Here is a 24,243-nt window from a genome sequence, read left to right as displayed (position 1 = left end):
TCGCCTGAACCCTAGCAGTCATCCTTGGTTGGAGGATAGAATGTTAATTATTCATGGGCTGGCTAGCAGATGGATTTCACTATTTAACATTAATTTTGTTGCGTGACCAGACACGAATATGTTGTGGCAGTGGTCAAGGTACTTTAGTCTCTATTTTCCCACGTTCTTGGAACTATATTAATTAGCATAGCTTATCATATGCAGTTTACTTTGTGTAATGGTTTGTTTACTCTGCCGTAAAAAAAAAACTACCAAAACAGTTGAAAATTAAATGTAAAAACAAGAGTCTAGCCAAGTGTAGCAAGCCTAGTTAACTTTGTTGGCTGTACGAATACAACAACTGAGACTTCTCTTATCCGAGACCAGACTCTAAATGCTTCTTCCTCTTATCTGTTTCAACCTACACTATCTGCAACACCCTCCCAATATCTGTGTGCTGCATTCTCCCTACTTTTTGGGTAATCGCGTGGATAAGAGGATGGCGTGCAGAAGCGTCAGCAAATCTAAGGTCTTACCAAAGATAAAAGAGTCTGCCAAAGGTGTTGGCAAATCCTTGATATTATCTGCGCTTAGCCACAGCGGGGTAATATCCACACAGAGATGCGGACCGCACGCACAATGTGTGGTCACCAACACATCACGCATTGCTGATGACGCTTCTCACCTGCTGGTGGTGCTAGTGGTGATGGTGGTTATTGATGGTGGATAGATGATGGTGATTATGGAGTTGATGGTGGTGATTGTGGTGATGATAATGATGATGACGGTGGTGGTGATGGTCACGATGGTGACAGTTTGTGACAATGGTGATGGTGCCGTCGTCATCAGTTTTGCAACGCTGTCAGCAGTCGATGATGGTATTGCCAGTGACATTACCCCCCTGCTGGAAGTCGTTGCCATGGCAATGATGACGCTGCACAATCACGCAGATGTGAGGAGTGACTCACCACCAGCAGCAGCAGCAGCAATCCCATCGTGTTGGCGATGTTTATACGCATCTTGCTCCTGTGAAGAAAACGCACATGGATACTCTTTGGTTCTTTCGGTAAAGTCACGTAGGTATAAAATAAATTAAATCACGACGTTTCGATTGCAACACAAGCAATCATCATCAGGTGGGAAACCCACAGCAAAAAAAAATGTAATTGCTGTGGTTTTCCCACCTGATGACGATTGCTTGTGTTGCATTCGAAACGTCGTGATTTAATTTATTTTATTTTCTACCTACGTGACTTTACCGAAAGAACCGAAGAGTATGGATCCCTGCAGTCACGAAAATTTCAAATCTGGATTGCTAATAGATAAACTCGGATATATATTTTACAAAATAGCATCCGTGCCTCGTGCACCAAATGAAATACGTATATGGGGATTACTTGCGTGCGTTATTTAGATAATGTGACTATGCACTTAGGCTGTCAATGTCACGTTAAAGTGTCCCCCCCCCCCCTGCTCCGATGGGCTTGGGGCGGTAATCATCACGATCCATGGGCAGATAGCACTACTCTTCACTGTTTTAGACGTCGTCTGCTTCAGAGATTAAATGTGCTGTTTATTATGGATTTTGATGTGCTGAATTCAAACAGGACAATTAAAACAACTGATTGGCTACTGTTCCCGTAAGTGTCCACTGAACATTTCGTCATTCGCTTCCACTTTCCTCCGTCTTGTGCCAGTGTGATCAAGTAGTGGCCACACCAAACTCTTCTTACATCGTCGCCAAGCCGTTCTCTGAGGTCTTCCTCTCTTTCCGGTTCCTTCCATTTTTTCCGAACAACAACAACAACAACAACCTGCATGGGCCGGCAACGCATGTTGAAAATTCCACATTCCTTTGGCGAGGGACAAGACCGCGACAGATAAGAACTCCGGAGAGACATGGGCTAAGTTGACCAACAGACCCGGGATTGGAACTCGCGACTTTCCGATTGCGAGCTCAGCGCTCTTGGCACATTGTGTCACCAAGGTGTCACCTTGGTTCGTGTGTGTGTGTGTGAGTCCAGTGCAAGAAGTTCCATGGCCATCGCTCGTATATATCGTCACGGCGACGTGGTTTTTGTTGTTGTTGTTGTTGCTGCGGCCGTGGCTAATAGCTCGCCGCCGCCTTATCACGACACCGTTGTTGCGGTGAGAACGCCGCGCACACGGAGGTGAGAATCGGGCTTTGTTGTGCCTCCTCCGTTGTGTGCGTGTCGCCGTCGTTGTAGCGTCGGCGTGCGAGTCAAACGCGGGTTGCACTGTGCCGGCTTGCGTGAGCAGAGCGCTGTGCTGTCTGCTCATGAGTGCACGGTTTTGTAATCCATTAATTCGTGGGCAACAGCGGGAGGGAGGTGAAAACATAGCGCGGAGGTGAGGCACGGGGAAGACATTGCTCCACTGAGAGGCTGAGTGATGAACGGCAAACGAATCTTGATGAGTAACGGCAGGAAATAGAAAACCCCCGAACTCATTCATTCGCGTCTGCTATTCATTGTGGGTATCTGCTTGCAACTGTAGACGTGAACACAAAGACAAACGTGTGAAGGAAATACTGTAACGAGATGCAACGTTTAGAATTTAGAGCAACAGGGTGAATCGCACGGGCAATGCGTCGACTTCCACGCTCGAATGGCCTTGCTGTGAATGTGATTTTACACAGGAAATTAAGAAACGGGTGTTTATTTTTTTAAATCGCATTTTAGGTTCGGAGTCACAGCATAACATCACCTTCATTTAAAAAAAATACTTGCACCTTTGGCAGAATGGTGTTGGGTCTTGGCTCATTCCCAGACACTTTACAAAAAACTGTGGGGTTTTGTGTTACCTTGCACGGAGAGCGATACAAGCCGTGGTGTAAGAGGCACGGAGCCACCCACGTCAATAATGCCGCAAGCCGAATCTGTCGGCTGCCAGGACCCTGAAGTGTGTTAAGTCGGTGAAAAATATGACCCCCAGTGGATGTCGAACTGGCGATGTGTCGCAGTTAGACACCGTGGAGACTTGTTTTAATCCATCGCAAGGGGCCCTCCGTTGTATCATGAACAACAACAAAAAACCCGATGAAGAATGAAGTCGAAAAATATAATTTTATTATCCAAACATTACACAGCATGCACATTAATTATTTAGGTCAGCGTCCTATTTTATCACCAATCCTATTCCATTAGTGCAATGAAAATCATTACAGTGAGCAGGGCACTACCTTGCATGGGGAGATTTGTCCCGAGAGGACTTCATGAAGCCGCTCGTCCAACTCTTTGCTACGTATGTCACCTGGACACCCTTTCTCAGGTTGAATATTTTGACGACAATCATAATAAGAACAACAAACATTTGACACACCTTTCTTGCCCCGCAAACAAGTGCTTTCTGCCAGCATTGTAGTCACGTAAATATTTTATATATTTGTTTTTGGAAAAAAACAAACTATTACATGATTCATTTTGTGCAAACATTGATGGACCCGATGGAGGTCGGGATGGGGGGGTATGTCAGACGCTTTACGGGCCAGGATGTTGACCTCTGGAATGTACGTGCAGTGTGCTCGCCATTACATCACGGCCTCCACAGCACCATGGACTCCCAACTACCTGCTCTTAAATAACCAGTGTCGGCATTGGACAAGTTTACTGGGGTTTTTTTTCTCTCTCTCACAATTCTGCTGCCTCGTTGGCCCTTATCTAATGACGGATTTACTCCCCAACCCCCCCTTGCATGCAGTCACGCAGCCAAGAACCCCGCTGCTGCCATTCTCTCTGCCGGTTGCCAGGAAACCTGCGATTTTAGGTGAAGTCACAGCTGGGGGTCCCAGTGACGGTTGTTTGTTGTTGAATTGCTGACCGAAGAGGCACATTGACATTCTAGCTAGATTACCTGGGCTGTTTGCGCGCTCGTGTGCGTGCGTGTGTGTTCCCCTGTGCGTTTATACACGGCCAAGCAGTATTCTGCAGTGGTACCGGCTCGACTTGGAAGTTTTGGTACGGTGTCGCTTTGAGTGTTTAGAAATGCCACCAGCAAACCACTGGGCCACCCTCACAAATGAGGCCGCTTCACTCCAATCCTCGGGATTCCTCCACTTGCTCCAAAGAGCAATTTTGATACAAAACTCAGTGAACAAAAAGTAAACTTTTTTTATTTTACCAGGTAAGGCCCACTGAGCTATATAGCTCTTGTTCAGAAACGGCCAGGCCACAAATGATAGGTTAACGAAGTGGCTTATTGCGTGGAAATTTACCAACAGCCAAATACTCTAAACGCGTGACGTTGATTCTAAATGTGGAGCGAAAAACCGGAGGACCCGGAGAAAATTCCACGCAACCACAGGGAGAAAATTCAAACTCAAAATATACAGCAGGCGCTAGAGAGAGTCGGGATCGAACCAACGAGCTCCTGCATACCAGGCGAGGGAATTAACTTCTCACCACCGTGGCACCCCCTGAAACATCGCCTGAAACATCGCCCTTATCATCAACATCCTCCATGGACTCTGCCGCCTTTCTCTCCCATTTAATCTCACTCTACACTCAATGGGAGTTCTCTTCTCCACTGCTGCCCTCACTGTTTGGAACAGCTTTCTCGTGTTCTCCTTTAATGCTGAATCCCTTTTGCAGTTCACATCCAGGGTAAAGATTTAGCTCTTCTCCATTGCTTGGGCATTTATTTATTTATTTCCAATGTCTTAATTTGTCAGCTACACTACGGTATACAGCCATTTCTCTTTCCATCCCCACGTCATTAATTAAACATCTCTCTTATGCAAGCCCTCGTGATGTACTTATTTCCCTGCCTTGTGCAATGTGTGCTTATACCGTGACATTGACCCAACCTTTTCCTGCAGCACAATGAACGGGATGTTTTTCACATTTTCATTCATTCAAGCAATGTGTAGTCTGGATATTATTGGAGTAATTTGTGGTGCCACTGAAACATTTCCTATGTATCGCCACACAATGGCGAAAGCAATATGTGGCAGTATTTGAGCTTGGGTCCTTTTATCTTGGCAACAAACAGTGCCCCTCTGAGGCAAGAAGGTACATACAAGTCAAATACAGTCTGTTATCCAATAACGCTGTAGTTGCGTTCTTGAAGGACACTGCGTTATGAAAAAATCGCATATAATATATAATATAGGGTAAAACACAGTCCGCGATAACACGTGAGATGCGTGTGCAGGCTGAACAAAGACTGAGGCGCGTGGGTAGCATCTAGAAGCATCTATCAACATCCCACCTTGTGTGATGTTATGCCGAGGCAGCCGCACAACCGTTGATTCCTACTCTTGCGACGTAGTTCTGTTCACTCAATCACGTGATATCCAATTCGCATACGCATAAAAAAAATGTGTTCCCTCATTCATTCATCGCGTTTTATTAAAATTTGCGTTATATAAAAAAAAAAACATGTGGCGTTATAGGGGAACAGACTGTAGGTCAAAGCGATTCCCTGGTCAAATGAGAAATGGGGCAACGATGATCTTCTTTGGTGATCCTGAGCCAGTGGTGGGAATTCCACATTCCACACCTGTTTATAACTTCCCACAAAGCACTTATTACTTATCTCTACAACCATGGAGCTGGTCTGTGGTTAGAACACTCAATTCACAATGGGAAGGTTGTTGAGTTTCAAATGCAGTCACGGGTTTGCTCTCATCATCATCTCCCTGGGGTCGTTACAGTGACTACAACTGAGTGAGGCCAGGTGGCTGCAAGTCGGCACCATTGAGAAGCCTGGGTTTGAAAGCAGACATAAGACACCCACGATTAAACCAGGTTCTCAGCTGTAGTAGCCCCATTCACCAATGACAGCAAAAAATAACCACGGTGGATTCGAGTTTTTTAATTAATTTGGCTAAATTTGGGCGAAGCAGTAAGATTTAAAACATTTTGATTTTATTGACAGGCAATGAAAAATACAGACTTTGCCGAGGATAAAAATGTGGGCCCAGAGTGTGAATTAAGAGGTCCACTCGTGTGAAGTGGTGAAACGAGGCTGAATTTAATTGTGGTAAAACGTCAAAAGAATATCACTTTTCAGAAGTCCAACGGAAGTTATCCCGCGGACAGACTGGGCCCCCCGCAATGGGCTGTTTTAGGGAGATTTTTTTCCCACCCTTGTTGCTCGTTGGAGTATAAAAACACTTCTTTACTTTGAGGTATGGCTACGGCTCGCTGACGAGCGAGCCCTCGTAAGACCAACGCACACGAATGTTTAATCTTCCACGAAAGGCCTAATGCCGTTCTTTGCGACATGTTCGGTTTGAGATGTACGGTATTTGTTATTCGCAAGCAAGTTAAAAGTACCTCTGTGTACAATAGAGACAATGCAACGACTGTAGTTTGACATTGCAAATGCGAAGCGTAACTATTGATTAAGGCGTGCGGTAGGTAGCTTGCTGCAAGAGACCCCCAGAGTTATGAACATAACTTGTACGCATGGCTTTCCATGCGTGTCATTGCAAGACGTCTATATCTTATTGCGCCGGGGGTGGGGGGTTCCAGGGCTTTGACAACAAAGGCTTTTTAAGATGGATCACAGGCTAAGTGTTTATTGTTTTAATTTCCGTTTGTACGGTCCCCCCGCCCCCGTGCGATAAACAACATAACGGTATTAAAAGTTGGGGCGTTGTTTTTGTTAAAAAATCGCATTTGTCAAGAGCCTCTCGAATAAATTGGAGCTTTTGTAATTACTGTTATTGTTTCTCCTCTGATGTACGTGAAATAGATTTTAATGCAGAGTAAAAAACAAGAGATTGTGGGATTTAATCAAACAAGCTTCGAGCAGTGTTCATTTCTGTTGGTGCCTTTTAGCCAGTATTAGATATTCTTCATTCCCATGGTGGGAGACCACGGTGGCGAGATGTTAACTACCTCGCCTGGTATACAGGAGGTCGTGGATTCAATCCCGACCCTGACGCCTGCTGCTGTGTATTTGGAGTTTGGGTGTTTCTCTCCCCGCGGTCGCATGGATTTTCTTTCGGGTCTTCCAGTTTTTCTATTTAATCCACGCAGAAACGATCAAGGATTAATAATATTAACGTGTTTAAGCAAGCAGATAGTCCACCGCCAGACTATCTAACTCATTTGAAGGCAAATGTAGACAAATTATTGTCGAGGCTTCACCCCCCCTCTCCCCCTGTTTCCTGTACGTACGTACATTGTCAGTAGACCCCCCCATACGCAAGCGTACGCGTTTGGGTTAATCCCCCTCTCCCCCCTCCATGCGTACGTACTAAATGGATGGCCCTTTAGAGTGTTTGGCTGCTTATGAATTTCCACACGAACGTATTCTTTCATATCGCTGATGTAGATGCAGAGTAACAATTACAATTTCACCACTTCGTTGAGCTGTCATTTGTGGCCAAGTCTCGTCTAAAAAATGAGCTGCATATCACATTATGCCTTACCTGGTAAAATAAAAAAAAATTGTTTGGTTTAATAGCTTAGTTCATTCAATGGGCAATTACTGTTACGTTAATTTAATTATGCTAGTGTAATACATTTGCAGCCGTCTGTCAGGCCAATGCTGAAGGCCTTCCCACACTGGTGATGGGGTTGTTTGACCATGTTTCACCATGTCTTAGCACGGTTGGCTACGTACGGTGCGAAAGAAGTTCAACATACATCTTAGTGCTTGTTCGCGGGGGAAGGAGTGGGGGTTTAGATATAATTCTCCACAAATGTTAACTGTGGCCAGGAATCAAGCTCAAGTGAGTGGGCTCACAGCGCAGTGCCATTACCACTGTGTGCCACCGCTCCACTCCGTGTTGAGGTTCTTTGTCAGTTAACCGCTGGTTGAGAGCCTCCTCATGTTAAATTTTGATTTAAAGCTTTCGTCACTGCAGGGATTCATATTCTTGGTTCTTTCGGTAAAGTCACGTAGAAGGGAAACAATAAAATAATAAGAAAATATAAAACAATAAAATTCTCACAACGTTTCGACTGCAACACAAGCCTCCTCATGCTCTGTTGGCTATGGGGGAGGCAGTTTCACCGCACGTCACCACACCGGTCAGTATGGGGTTGGTGCCCAGGACCAGTTTAGATATCACTCGACGCTGGCGTTAAATTCGGGTTGCAGGTTCATAGCGCAGTGCGCTAACCTCTGCGTCACCGCTCCACCCTGTATTCATATCACATAATACGACACATTTTTTTTCACAACACTTGAAGTGCGTGCCTTGATCACTGGATTGCCTATCCACCAGGGATTTTGCACTGATCCAATGAAAAATGCTCTCACTCCAAATTACCATTTTAATTAGTCGATGAAAATGAACCTGTGGTCAAAGAAAGAAAATAGTCGCCGGTATCAACAGCGGAACTTACACGGACACCAACAGAGGTGTGTTCTGAGTGTCTGTTTCCCCGTGAAAAACAAACACGAGAGACAGCGTGGCACCTTATCTCACCTGACACGTGGTATAAACACCACGTAGTCAAGAGGTGATTTGTTAGGCACAGCTTGAACAAAATTAACGCCCGTGTTTATGTATTCAACTGCTGCTATTTATTTGCTTGGCATTAATCGCATATACGCTCTCAAGTCCAGTGAGATGCGGTAATTACTTTCCGTATGTTTGTTTAACTTCTTTCGCACCTTTATGTAGCCAACCGTGCTAATCGGAGGTGCGGGGGAAGGACAACAAACTAAACACAAAAAAAAACCAGTTTTAACATCGTGAGTTTTCAATCTAGATTTCAAAGTGCCATAGCTCCAGTGGCTTCCTAATAAAAGTAATCAATTTCTGATCAGGGGCCGTCCATAAATGACGTCACGCACCTAGGGGGAGTGGGGGGGGGTCAGACATTTGTGACGATGTGTGACGAGGGGGGTGGGGTTTGATAAATGTGACGTCACATCACAATGCGCAACTTTAAATAAATATAGACAACACTTTCTACTTAATTAAATCGACTTTTTAATAAATGTTTTCTCCTACAACATCATAGTGCAGCGCCACATTAAATACGCACTACAATGACAATAGTTTAAAGCGATTTGAAGCATGTTTTTTTTTGGAGGGGGGGGCAGAGCTATGTGACGTCATATTTGAGGGGGGGGGGTGGTCTCACTCTTTGTGACGCCGTGTGACTAGGGGGGCCCGGGGTCAAAAATCGTCCAAAATCACGTGACGTCATTTATGGACGACCCCTTACTCAAGGTCACCCGAGTAACATTACTTTGGTAAAGGTGCAGCCCCGCACCGTGTTTGGAACTCTAACAGCGAGCAGAGCCGCCCACCTTGTACTCTTAAGATACAAACGTTTCACGCCTTTGTAGTTGATTATAATACACGAGTCTGCAAATTGTGTTTGGTGCTGCCATTTTTACACCAACCCAATCTGCTCACGTGATCATTTTTTGGGAACATTAAAAAAAAAATTTTAGTACAGCAATCATATAAAGTAGTCAAAAAGGTAGAAACTCTATGCAATACACTAATCTGTTTGAGATAATTTACGGTAATAATATGAGCTTTCTGCTACTTACCGTCGGTAATGTTTACATTACATTCACCACTTAACAGCGCCGTGTATCTGAGCTGTTGTGTTGATACAAGCACATGCATAACTACTGTGTGTAGCTGACATTATTACATCTACAGTATGTATGGTCTCTCGGGACGCTGTAGGTTAATCTGGCGCTGTGGAAGAGCGCTTGTTCACATGCAGTTGTTCTTTGTTCCGACGCGCAATTAAGTCCGCAACCCACATTCAACTTAAGACACATTTCTTTTTTCTCCCTTCGATCTGCGATTGCCCGCAAACTATTGCGTGTGATCGATTTGCCGAAGACGTAGAGCAAGGTGATATAGTCTCTCGGTAGAAAGAATGGAAGCAAAGTTTCTTAAATCCCCGGCCACTGTCCCGCTCAGCAGTATAAATGGGTACACCGTGGTTAGTCGATCGGCAGGTCCCATGGGGGGTAAAGTGTGGCTCATCGATGAGTGGGAGTGGTCATGCAGTGGTTGGCGCACCGGACTTACGAAACCGACAACACATGTTCGATTCCCAGTCACGACTATCACTTGTGAGTGACATCCGGACCAATTGTTGGGCCCTTCCTCTCACCCTTGGCTGTTCACTAATCTACACGAACCAGCGTGGTGAAGTATGGTCAAACAGTCCTCATGATTGACTCCATTTGGAGAGGCCTTAATCCAGCAGTGGATTGGCAAAGGGCTGTAAAAGTCATACTAACCCTTTGCCATTCCGATGATTTACATCGGAATGGAATCCGAAGCAAAAAGCCATGTGGGAGGGCGTGTGGCACAATTTGGTGCCAGCTATCATAGATTGCGGTCCTGTTGCTACGGTTCTCTGCGGTGAGTACAATGTGTTGAAAAACGGCCACGCTGCGCCTCTCTAAATACAATTAATGCCGAACCGCTTGCGCGTTCCGAGATTCAGCAGTGAACGAGGCTCCTCACTGCACACGTCTCGTAACGGGAAAGGGGTTAAAAGTTTCGAGTCAAAGATAAGTGGAAGTGCATTCCAAGGTGAGCACTGGGGTAGTGCTCCTCCAACGTTGGAGGCCCTAAGCCAATGGTGGACAATCTCAAATTCACATGGCAGGCTGTACATCGGATGATCACTGACTTTCTGACAAGCCGGGAGGATTTGACCTCGCAACCTCCCGATTTGTGAGTTAAACGTAGTAGGGTGACCACCTCCTTAAGGTAATAAAAACAGGACATATGATGGTAAGTAAAATCTAGCAATTCCAGTAGTGGTGAACTGTGCATCCGCTGTAAATGCATTGGCTTGAGTGGTGCGTGTCGTTTTGCAAGACTGACATATTTTCCAAGGACATAGCCACCTCCGAAAGGAAACTTCTCGGGGAAAGCCAGGACAAGTGGCTACCCTGGTTGAATGCTCTATCAACATGCCCAACCGGCCAGATGAACATTGACTCACAGACTATCCAACAAATTCTACCTGCAATTGCGATGATGTGCTTTGGGCACTTCATAAGGGATGACAGATACTCAGCCCCCCCTTCTGGCCACAACGGGGATATACAGAACCAACAACCCTGCTGATCAGTCCACGTTATGAGCATTGTGGTTATTCATTGGGCCAAAAAATAACCCCAACGTTCGTCCAATAAACGCAGCGTCGCTCATTTTGAATGTTAAGCAACATAAAAAAAGTCTGTGATCTAAAGGCGCTCAATCTCGCCAGGTTTGGAAAGCTAAGCAGAGTTCAGCCTATTCTTAGCTCTTCCGGTAAAGTCACGTTGAAGGGAAACAATAAAATAATACATATATAAAACAATAAAAATTCTCACGCCGTTTCGACCATAACACAAACGGTCGTCATCAGGTGTGTCGGTTTGCATTAATTAATTTTTTAACGGTGTATTTATTTATTTATTTCAGCCTGCTTAGGTCTTGTAGTCGGGTGGGTGATCCCACCCTGCCCATCCTGAGGTTGGCAGGAGTTTATTGGCATGGGATTGAGGAGGCCAGGAGATAACATTACTGAGTTGTCACCCCTCATACGAGTCGTGGGTTTTCACCTGGCACTCCGGTTTCCTACCCCATGCCAACGTCTGAGAACAAGGACCTTGTGATGCTCTATTGGGTAATTAGTTGGCATTAATTGGATATTTAATATTTCACAAATCCTCTCGTTCACGCTGTCTGCATGCTCAAGAGAACACTGGGTTGGGCTCGTTAATTGATGGCTGCTGAGCTCCTTCGGGGAAATTCCACATTCCAATGACAAGGGCTTGTCTGTGTAAATACATATATATGAAGTCCACTTTATTTCTGATAGGGGGCAATTAACTTCACAAAGTGGCACTTTTAACGACCGTGGAGGGATCATGGGGCAAGTCGATCCTTGACTTTTATTCGCTACCAAGTGTCACTCGACCGGATGGATTATTTTGGATCTGGGTGGATTGTATTGTTCAGTATTTGTGAGGTATATTTGAATAATAGTCTGACATATCTTTAACACAAACAAGTATGCTTATTCGAGATGGATCAAAAGCTTAGAACTTGACAGTAGGATTTTACTTATTTGAAAAGCTTATCGAAAATGGATTTCAGTATAGTCTTTTGAATAACCGCAGAGACAGTGAACTATACTCTTGAGTTTGGAAAGGGATTGGGAGTTGAGCCAGTGTGCGTGCCGTGTGTCAGTGTAGGCACAACTTGGCATCCTTAAAATAGTGCCACTTAGGATGTGTATATTTGTACATGGCACACAGCTTTTTTGGATTAAGCTAAGTCAAAGTATTTACAGTACAGTACATTGTAACAATGTGTGAATTCAGAATCAGAATCAGAAAGGGTTTTATTCGCCATGAAAGTTCACACCGACACGGAATTTACTTTGGCAGGATGGTGCATACATTCAACATATAGGAATCTAAAATCTTAAATAAGTTTTAAACAAGTCTTACTATAATAAGGTTTAAAAGTCTAACACCAAGGGGCTGAAGTATATAAAATTGAATAAATATCGAATATAAAATAGCTTTAAGATATAATTTAAAAATAAAAAATACAAATAGGTTAACATAGTTAATATCGGCAAGGTGTCATTATGTAGATAAAATGTTAAAATCAGTGTAAGCCCTTGGCCTTGTTTAACAGGCCAGCAGCAGATGGGAAGAAACTGTTTTTATGGCGTGAGGTTTTGGTCCTGATGGACTTCTGCCGGAGGGGAGTAGCTGAAACAGAGAGTGTCCAGGGTGGGAGGAATCAGCCATAATCTTCCTCGCTCGCCTCATGGTCCTTGTCGTGTGCAGGTCCTCGAGGGTTGGTAGATTGCAGGCAATTACCTTCTCAGCAGTGTGGATGATACGCTGCAGTCTGCTCTTGTCCTTGGCAGTCGCAGCAGCGTACCAGACGGTTATGGAGGAGGTGAGGATGGATTCAATGATTGCTGTATAGAATTGCACCATCATTGTCTTTGGCAGGTTGAATTTCTTCAGCTGCCATAGAAAGTACATCCTCTGTTGAGCTCTCTTGGTGAGGGAGCTGATGTTCAGTTCCCACTTGAGGTCCCGGGAGAGAATAGTGCCCAGGAAGCTGAAGGACTCTACAATTTTGACTGGGGAGTCTACCAGGGTGATGGGGGTGAGTGGGGCTGTATTCTTCCTAGAGTCCACAACCATCTCAACTGTCTTTAGAGCATTTAGCTCTAAGTTGTTCTGGCTACACCAGGTCACCAGGTTGTCAGCTTCCCACCTATAGTCAGACTCATCCCCACCAGAGATCAGCCCAATGAGGGTGGTGTCGTCCGCAAACTTCAAGAGTTTGACGGACAGATGATTGGAGGTGCAGCTGTTGGTATACAGGGAGAAGAGCAGTGGGGAAAGGACGCAGCCCTGAGGAGTTCCGGTGCTGATGGACCTGGAGTCAGAGACTTGTGTTCCCAACTTAACGCACTGCTTCCTGTCAGACAGGAAGTCTGTGATCCACCTGCAGGTGGAGTAGGGCACGTTCAGCTGGAAGAGCTTGTCCTGAAGCAGGGCAGGGATGATGGTGTTGAAGGCAGAGCTGAAGTCCACAAACAGGATCCTAGCGTAGGATGCTGGGGCGTCCAGATGCTGTAGGGTGAAGTGGAGGGCCATGTTAACTGCGTCGTCCACAGACCTGTTGGCTCTGTAGGCAAACTGAAGGGGGTCCAGGAGAGGGTCTGTGATGGCTTTGAGGTGTGCCAGGACCAGGCGCTCAAAAGACTTAATTACCACAGATGTAAGGGGGACCGGTCTGTAATCATTTAGTCCTGTTGGCTTTAGCTTTTTGGGCACAGGGATGATGGTGGAGGACTTGAGACAGGCTGGTACATGACATGTCTCCAGGGAGGTGTTAAAGATGTTGGTGAACACCAGAGACAGCTGGTCAGCGTAGTGCCTGAGGGTGGCTGGAGAGACAGAGTCCGGCCCGGCTGCTTTGCGTGGATTCTGCCTCTTGAAAAGTCCATTAACTTCTCCCTCCTGAAAGGAGAGAGTCGTCTCTGTAGTATGGGTGGGGGATGGGGCCTCTTGGGTGGGAAGGGGTAGTTCAGGACAGTCCAATTGTCTTTCAAATCTGCAGTAGAACTCGTTCAGGTCGTTGGCCAGGCAGGAGTCGTTAGTGGTGTGGGGAGCTCTGGGCTTGTAGTTGGTGATCTGCCTGAGCCCTCTCCAGACAGAAGCAGAGTCGTTAGTAGAGAACTGGTGTGTTTAGTCTCTCTGAGTACAGTCGTTTAGCCTCTCTCACCGCTTTGCTAAACCTGTTCTTCGACTCCTTGAATCTGTCTCTATCCCCACGCCTAAACGCTTCCTCCTTCTCCAACCTCAACCTTCTGAGCTTTGCTGAGAACCAGGGCTTGTTGTTGTTAAAGTTCACCCTGGTACGTGTTGGGATACAGCAGTCCTCACAGAAGCTGATGTAGGACGCCACAGCCTCTGTGAGTTCATCCAGACTATTGGTAGCAGTCGTGAACATATCCCAGTCAGTACAGTCTAAGCACACCCGCAAATCTTCCACAGCCTCACTGGTCCACTGTTTAGATGTCCTCACAGCAGGTTTACAGAGTTTTATTTCTGCCTGTATGCAGGAATCAGGTGGACCATGGCATGGTCAGTGTCCTAGTGCTGCTCGGAGGACGGCGTGGTAGGCTCTACTGACTGTAGTGTAGCAGGCTCTGGTTGGGCATTTAATGAATTGTATGTATTTGGGGAGTTCGTGGCTGAGATTACCTTTGTTAAAGTCGCCAAGTACGATAACCAACGAATCTGGATTTGCTCACTCCACACTCAGAATCTGATCGGCGAGCATGCGTTGGGCCTCTTTAACCTGAGGACACGGTGGCAAATAAACTCCGACCAAAATGAGCGATGCGAACTCGTGAGGTGAGTAAAACGGTTTACAGGTTATAAAAATTTATTCAAGGAGTGGAGAACAATGTTGCAGAATTACTGTGACATCTACATACCAGCCACTGTTAATGTAAAAACAAATGCCACCGCCTTTCGTCTTGCCGGAGAGTGCTATGTCACGATCCGATCTTACAAGATGGAATCCTGCTAGTTGTAGCAAAGTGTCCGGAATCAAATCACACAGCCATGTCTCCGTGAAGCACAAAACAGAAGATGAAAGAAAGTCTCTGTTTTTCACCATCAGTAGCTGAAGTTCGTCCATTTTGTTGCACAGTGAACGTACATTGGAGAGGAAAAAGCTCGGAAGCACTGTTCGGATCCCGCGTCTGCGTAGCCGTACAAGAGCCCCTGACCGTTTACCCCTTGGGCGGCGTTTCTCTGCTTGAGCAAAGCCTAGTGTGGCATTGACTAGAATGCCCACTAATTCTGCCGCTGGAAGCAGAAAAGTAGGAATTAAATCCACAGGAGTTGTTTCCCTGATATTAAAAAGTTCGTCTCTTGTTAGAGAACTCCGAAAATCTTGGCAAAACACTGAATTAACAGACAAAACAAGACAAAATAGGGCGCACCGACCGGTTGAGGCTACCATCATCGGCGCCATCTTCTCACCAGCACGGGTGTGCTGAACAGCAGGACTCTCTCATTAGCACTGGTGTGATGAACAGTAGGCCTCTCTCACCAACACGGGTGTGATGAACAGCAGGCCCCTCTCACCAGCACGGGTGTGATGAACAGTAGGCCTCTCTCACCAGCACGGGTGTGTTGAACAGCAGGCCCCTCTCACCAACATGGGTGTGATGAACAGCAGGCCTCTCTTACCAGCACGGGTGTGCTGAACAGCAGGCCCCTCTCACCAGCACGGGTGTGCTGAACAGCAGGCCTCTCTCACCAGCACGGGTGTGCTGAACAGCAGGCCTCTCTCACCAACACGGGTGTGCTGAACAGCAGGCCCCTCTCACCAGCACGGGTGTGCTGAACAGCAGGCCTCTCTCACCAACACGGGTTTGATGAACAGCAGGCCCCTCTCACCAGCACGGGTGTGCTGAACCGCAGGCCTCTCTCACCAGCACAGGTGTGATGAACAGCAGGCCCCTCTCACCAGCACGGTGTGCTGAACAGCAGGCCACTCTCACCAGCACGGGTGTGCTGAACAGCAGGCCTCTCTCACCAGCACGGGTGTGATGAACAGCAGGCCCCTCTCACCAACACGGGTGTGATGAACAGCAGGCCTCTCTCACCAGCACGGGTGTGCTGAACAGCAGACCCCTCTCACCAGCACGGGTGTGTTGAACAGCAGGCCTCTCTCACCAACACGTGTTTGATGAACAGCAGGCCTCTCTCACCAGCACGGGTGTGCTGAACAGCAGGCCTCTCTCACCAACACGGGTGTGCTGAACAGCAGGCCCCTCTCACCAGCACGGGTGTGCTGAACAGCAGGCCTCTCTCACCAACACGGGTTTGATGAACAGCAGGCCCCTCTCACCAGCACGGGTGTGCTGAACCGCAGGCCTCTCTCACCAGCACGGGTGTGATGAACAGCAGGCCCCTCTCACCAGCACGGTGTGCTGAACAGCAGGCCACTCTCACCAGCACGGGTGTGCTGAACAGCAGGCCTCTCTCACCAGCACGGGTGTGATGAACAGCAGGCCCCTCTCACCAACACGGGTGTGATGAACAGCAGGCCTCTCTCACCAGCACGGGTGTGCTGAACAGCAGACCCCTCTCACCAGCACGGGTGTGTTGAACAGCAGGCCTCTCTCACCAACACGGGTGTGATGAACAGCAGGCTTCTCTCACCAGCACGGGTGTGCTGAACAGCAGGCCTCTCTCACCAACACGGGCGTGCTGAACAGCAGGCCCCTCTCACCAGCACGGGTGTGTTGAACAGCAGGCCCCTTCACCAGCACGGGTGATCAAGCAAAACAAGGCAAAACTGGACAAAACAGGGCGCACCAACCGGCCGAGGCTGCCATCATCGGCGCCACCCACTTTATAGAATGGTGTCCAGCCATTGTCGTATCCACGTCTCTGGGCTCCATGACATGAGCACTGCTCTCACTGGGAAGATGATACCATAGAGTAATTTTATATTGAGAGGTGGACCTGACCAATAGAATGTGGAATTTCCACTGCAGGCCCTGGTCTGCCAGCAGAGTTGAGAGCTTCTTCCCCATGGTGACTTTTAATAAGGGAGTCGCTTTAAACAAATTTCAAATAAATCATCGTGGTAATATAAACTCTGTGTTTAAATTCATCGGTGTGATTTTGTTTTATATTACTGTAACAAGATTCAGTTTCACAAATCAAAACCACATGGCTTTTGAGAGGGGGTGCTATACGGTACTTCATCACGAAATAAGCAAAAGCTTTTGTCCTACAACATGCTGGTACTTGCATGTTGACAGGATATCTACAGTGTACATGCAGAGACAATATCTGTATGCTGTCTCCGATGAGCACGGTTGGCTACGTACGGTGCGAACGAAGTTCAACATACATACATGCTACACTCTGAATGTGCTGAATTCATCAACTGGCATGAAAAATTTAGGTTTATTGAGAAGCACTTATACGCATATAACAATACAGAAACGCCTGCTTATTCTAAAAATAAAATGTACGTGACATTCGAGTAGTATATTCTTGGCGTAGGAATAGGCTCAGAATTACATATCGTTTGACAAATACGACTTTAAAATGAACACATTTTTTACGGATAAAAGTTGATGAAAAACTAGATTAATATTTTTTACACGTGCAAATTTCATCGGCCTTCTCATCCGAAGCTCGCGTTAGGAAGTCTGTCGAGAGGCGAGCGTCAAACAAGCAGCAGCTGCTGTCAAAATATCAACGTATTATCATAGTGTGGATATTATATATTGTTGTTGGGCTTTTAAGGCTCGCTTTAGTTTTTTTATCGGCTTTGGCTACTTTGTGTTAAAATAATTCAATGATTAATACTCAGCTGGAATTGGTTGAAGGTGGTCTTGAAAATATAGCACACATTTGTCACAGTTGATGCCATGAAGTCAAAGTGTTCCAACACTCAAAGCAGAGCATTGGATGGCGGTGGAGAATTCCACACTCCCATGACAGGGATATGTCTACAGGACATCCACTGTTGAGTTCCCACAAATGGTTACTTTTTTTTGATCAACCATTGGGGGATGGTGGAATAAAACTTCTATTGCGAAATTTGGACTCTTCCGCAGCACCAGCCAGAGCCTTATTGTACGACATTGGAACCCAGGCCCTCATTGGTGCCAGCTTAGTGCCTGATATAGAATTAGCCACTGTGCAGGCGTGGTAGACCTTGACGCCTGTATGTTTGGAGTTTGCATGTTCTCCACGTGGTCGTGTGGATTTTTCTCCGGGTCCTCCAGTTTTTCCCTCCACATTTAGAAAGATACGTTTAGAGTATTTCTGCTGCATCAAGTTTTCACGTGATAAGCCACTTCGTTGAGATATCATTTGTGGCCAGGTCGCTTCTGAAAAAGAGCTAAAAGCTCAGTGAGGCTTACCTGGTAAAATAAAAAAAATCAGTTTAGTTTAGGATGAAAATTCAATTATATAATTACTTTACTCAAAGCAATTGCAATTATATTATCTGTTAATAGCAAAAAAGAGACGTATATACTGAGTGTAATACCTATCGTAACCTTCTTAATGTGAGTCGAGCCCTCGGATCAACATTGCCACTGAGCCAGCTCTTGACTGACTTCTCACGGAAGAAAATTTAGAATTGAAGTCGATCTCTGAATGGAAATCCAAAGTGATGCAATTGCACTTTCATATCGAGAACTTTGGTTTAAGGCAAAATGTGACAAGAGGAGCAAGTTATTTTTATTTTTGTTTTTAAATGTAAACAACCTTCTAAAAGCATGTGTGAGTATAACTCTGTTCTGTCTCCAAAACATGTTTTTTTAATTAATCGAGCTATGGGCTTTGCAAACCAATATTGTTCAGCAGAATTGGTTTAAGCGAGCAAAATTAGGTGGAGTGCTCTTGCCAATTACACTGGTACTAAACAGGCCTGGCTCTGCTGTTGAGATCCAGAATATCTCGAGTTTACTTGCATGAAAAAATATATACCTTAATTTGTAAAGGCAGCTTAAATGTAGAATTTATCCAATAATAACCTTCCACTCAGCCAACAAGGAGTAATAGAGCAGGATAGCCTTGTCCACACCATAGCAATGTGGAATTCTCACCACTGGCTCAGAGCCATGAACAGGAGATGAGCACCGGCTCAATGAACTCAGCACTGACAAATCACCCTCTCCGGCTTGCCCTAGTGGCAGCGTAGGCTGTTAGACTGACGGTGGAGTTGTATGAATGGGTAGGACATAATAATACGGCGAAAATCTATGACATAACACCTGTCAGCAAGCCATGCCTTGTTCCATGTTGAACGCTGGGAATTATCAGGCATTAGGTAAGTGTTCAGCAGAGGTTACGAGGGCTAGCTGGTCCGTTCAAAGTGCTTCACTTTCACTTTTTAACTGCCTGAAGTTTGCAGTTATGATGCTCTTGAGTCCGCACAAAGAACAGCTTCACTGTGCGGGTCGCTTCAACTGTAAGTTGGGACATTATACCCCACGGTGGCATCGTGACATTTATGCCAGCTGGAGTTGCTTTCAAATGTTTTCCAGGGAAGTGGCTGCGTCCGAAAGCTTTCTCTGTACGATTTGTTTTATTTTCCCCACTGGCGTGAAACATGCCAGTGACCAAACCAGTGCAGAAATAAAATGAAAGATTGGCCAGAAAAATATCACCCCCCCCCCCCGCAGAGCCCCCGTTAAGCCGCGGTGTGAGTGTCCATCACTAGACGGCACGACCAGTGCTGGCACGCCGTTACTTCGAAGCGGGGGGGGGGGGGGGCAAAAGAGCCACGCTATAATGCGACACTGAGCCTCTTTCCTGTCACTTGGGGTTGCTGGACCCATTTACGAATCTCAACGGGGTCGGCTGTCAGCGGGCACACACACACACAAAGACGCGCCTTGTTCGGGCAGCACAGTAGACTCGGGAGGTAAAATCCACTCGCCCAATCGATCAAAGGCTGGCTCTCTCTCTCTCTCCTGGGTTTTGGGACGAGACACCGGGACCCCTCTGTGCTGGGGGGAAAGGTCACCACACGGAGACGCAGCGAGGGTGTTGGCAGTCCCGCGATTGCAAAAGTTAAGCGTCGCCTAAAGGTCACGCAATTTCATAATGACTCGAAGGAGCAGGGATTCATGTGTTGTGTATCTAACTGTTCGATATGTACTGAGGGTTTTGTTTCCCCCCCCCCCCCCTGCACCAAATGTATTCTAGTTGTGCTATCGGTGTCATGTCTCAAGACAGAAAACCCATTCCGAAATCTCACTGATAAGATCACTTCGCATGTCAGCAAACTGCCCAGGGAAGACGATTTTTCTCAGGACTTTTTATATTTTACACAGCACCGGTCACAGTTTCCAACAAACTCTGCTGCGAGATCGATTGTCTCGTGAGATTCAAACCATTATTATTATTCATTGTCACAGCTGGAATTGTAGCCATACCAAGTGCAAACCAGGTTTATTATGACGTTCCATTCTGTCGTTGGAGATTGAGTTGAGACCATAAACTCATTACGCTTGAGACCTGGCTTAATCACATGCAGCTGCCTGGATTTGAACCCAGGTTCAAAGCAGTGCCAACTCAGCACTTTGACCTCTGACCTCCAAAACATCTAATTTTGTCTTGAGAGATTTGTCTATCTATGTAAATAAATAACTTAATCTGTATGTATGTCTCATAAACCTCTGGGGTACAAGGTAGAAAGCTGAAATTTGGTACATTAGGTAGCTTTTAGGACACAAACAACAGGAAAAATGAAAAAATATCCGAGATTTTTCATTTTAAGGCCCCCAAATATCGATTTTAAGTGCCCATAAATATGTTTGAGCATGGTGTCATTCAGAAACCGTTCAAAATATAAGAATGAGTTTTTTTTCGTTTGATAGTGTTAAACAGCAAATAACATTAAAGTGAGGACCATTGTTCTATCTTTCATTGTTTTAAATATATTTTGGATTAAAGCGGTTTTTATTGGAAAAAATACGCATTGTATGATGTTCAAATCTGAATAATTCGTAAACGGTAAAAATAGGAGCTTCCCCTCAGAGTATTACGTTCATTATTTTTGTTCTTTCAAATTAAAAAGAACGGAATCTTTAAATTGAGCGGTTTCCAATGGGGTACGTCTTTAAATATAACACGTTCAACGAAGTCGTCAACAATTTTAGTTTTTTGTTTGTTTGGAAAAATACACATTTTTTTAGTTATTAGTGTCTGACCATAGATAAAAATTGTAAAAAAAATAATGTCAGGTTAATAAAATGTATTTAAAACTTTTGCTTTATGAACTCGTAAATATATGTTTGTTGTGCATATTCTGCATTGATATTTTGAGACTGTTACTGTATTCATAAAAATGCATTGATCTGTGCGTATATATAGCCAGGCAGTGAAGTGCTTAAGGAAACCAACTGACAATTGTATTGTGCTGATTAGAATGTCGAGTCAATATTTGACTCGCTCCATGATTGGTTCACGGTCATTTAAATGAGTACCCACTGCTTTGTTGAAAGCAAACGGTAGCTGTCCTCCGGAGAGACTGGCCCCCGCCATAATAACGTGGAGCTTCCACCAATGCTCAGGGTGACAAATGCGTAGTGGGTGCCACTCAATATTTGTTTAAGCGGTGAGGCAATTTGACGTGGTGATTATACACCGTAGTATACGCACGAGTGTCTACGGATCTTGTTCTGCACATGTCGATTCCTCTGGGTGTGTGGTGCTATTATATATGTATTATTGTCTGTTTATATATATATCCCAACATCTGAATTATTTGTGCACTTGGGATTCGATGTGCATTACATTACTGTATATCCATCTGGACTATCTATCCACATGCCCATCCACCATATAATTTTATTTAGAGGAGCCGATGAACATCTTGCCAGTGAACAGCCGTGACAGGGTGTTAACGGCATGAATGATCAGCCTTATAAGCGCACTGGTAATTGGCCTCTCGATAGCGCTGCTCCTGACTGCGATGCTGCCTAGCAACCGTTGCTATGTCTGTCAAATCTGCCAGGGCCAGCAAACCGCAGTGATAAGTCAAAGGTTTTTTTCCCAATGGTAATGTCCCGAAAAAAAACCATGGGAAAATTAAATGTTTTGTCCGTAATAGGTATTTTTTTTCCTTCCCTCTGCAAAGTACGCATTACATTAACAGCCCTGAATTTAACATCGGATTAGAATAAGCATCCCATTACCTTAAATTGATGTGCATTGCCATGAATAAGCGTGGCATCCGGTTTTATCCTACCGCCTTGCACCGTGTCCCACAGTGGTGAGAGTGAATCCCAGGGCGCAGTGATTCCCAGGTCTCGTTACCCACCGGGTTTGTGTTTCAAGGCTGGTGGATTCAAACTCGCTAATTCCAAGCCACAGCTAACATCAGTGGGAAGTAGAATCTGAACCAGTCCAGCCGACCACCCTCCTCACCAACCTTCACCAACCCACATTGACAATTAATTGTGAAGTATGGTCAAACAGCTCCCATGGCCAACACTCTGGATGCGGCCTTTGTCCAGCAATGGATTGAGAAAGAGAGGTACATTACTATTCATTATTGTGCACTTTTTATTGTTAACCATACTGTGCAACCTTAACTAACAATTGGTGAGCTTCTCTCACAAATATTGCCAGGTGACACTGCGGTTAGATTACTCTGAAGTTTGCACATTGATTGGCTCATCATCCCTGCTGAGGTTGAGAACATAGTTCCCTTTGAAGGTGATGCGAGTATTCTTGCCACTTGCTCAGGGCTGCCAATGAAGATGATATCTGCCCTACTGTGTTTTTTGAGAAGGAAGACTCTCTGCTTTTTGACCATTTGCCTCTGATGGAGTTGAATCAATTGTCAAAACTAGTAAACGGCCAACTCCCCCCACCGCCCCTCCTCTTGAATGTTGCCATATTAATGTGCTGGCTGGTGCCAGTGTGCCTTCGTGTGGCATACAATTACCGTCCCGGGAAAAACACCACGTTTAGTTGGGGCTCATTACAGCGGTTAGCTAGGGTTTGGGGGAATTGGGTGATCATCACAGTTTGTGCTCGCTTAATAGTAACATTGACTCCGGCCTGCTTAATATTTGACAATGCCAACCTGTCTGTGCCATTGTAGCGGGAAAGATGCATCGGTTGAACTGCCGAGAAGCAAGGCAGATTGTCTCATTATCCAAATGAGAAATTAAGCAACATTCATACCATGGACTAGTATGTCAAAATCCATCTAAAGAAGCTCTACAGAGCTCCCTTTTAACAGAGGCCCCTCTAACAGCAGTGGTGTAAACAAGCAATTGCTGGGCTGAAAACTTAATTTCTACTGGCGGACTGCAGACCTTGGTAAAATCACAGATTCCTATGGAAGCTATAGGACGGTCACTGTTGACCTTTCCCAAATGAGTACGTTTGTGACCAATAGGCTGAGGTGACCATGAATGGGATCTGAACTCCGCAACCTTCCGATTTGATCGTTGAGCACTCCAGCCACAAAGCCCCTCAGCTGGACAATGCGACCGTCCCTAGTTCTGCAATATATTTTACTCTGACATCCGGTACCTACTCCCGTGTGTGAAATATCCAGAAATCTTATTAAAATAAATCTACTCTTGTGTTTGCATTATTAAATTGGGAGTCTAGACTTCGATTGAACGGTAACTCTGTTAAAACGCGGTTCCCCATTGGCCTTTCGGCCAGTGATGCAAGCAACTTTTAAGAAACTACTGTTGTTTGAATGCAGGTACTGCACTTATGTTGACCTTCTCTCGCACTGCACATAGCCAACCGTGTTAATCGGAGGTGTACATGCAGAGGATGCCAGGAGTTTCATAGCAGGATGGGATGAGCAACTTTGCAGTTCGGAATAGAAAGTGTGGAAGACCACTCTGAATGTAACCGGTAGAGGGTTGTTGCAAGAGGTGGAGCACACGTACAGGCTGGCTGAGGACAGGTTACCAAGACAGGCATTGGTGCAGAGCGTTTGGTGATCAGGGAGGCGGCCTACAGTCAGAAGATGTTGATGTTACCAGCAGAGCACACCTTGAAGACTGGGTGCCAACGCTGGACACGTGGGATTCGGCAGAATTACATAAGTGATGGCAAGATGTGGCAGCATTGTTGGCCCTGACTGTGATGTCCACTTGTGCAGTTGTTGTCTTTTCAAGGAAATTGCCTCCTGCCATGAGAATGTGGAATTTATACTCTGGGTTCAGGGACTTCAACTGAGACAAGTGCTGCCCAATTGTGTTTTTTTTTTTACTTCGGCTATCGGAGCCCAAG

General features: G+C 45.6%; 1 protein-coding gene across 1 annotated transcript in view; it reads left to right on the top strand.

Annotated features, from left to right (window-relative positions):
- Positions 1 to 24,243, top strand: part of LOC116943508 (neurobeachin-like) — a 529,072-nt gene that overhangs the window by 106,703 nt on the left and 398,126 nt on the right. The window lies entirely within an intron of this gene.

This window comes from Petromyzon marinus, chromosome 18, assembly GCF_048934315.1.
Source record: "Petromyzon marinus isolate PM22_M1 ecotype Great Lakes invasive population chromosome 18, UKy_Petmar_22M1.pri1.0, whole genome shotgun sequence".
Lineage (NCBI taxonomy): Eukaryota > Metazoa > Chordata > Hyperoartia > Petromyzontiformes > Petromyzontidae > Petromyzon > Petromyzon marinus.
Note: the sequence above shows the minus strand (reverse complement) of the source record. Positions and strands in the feature narration are given on the sequence as shown.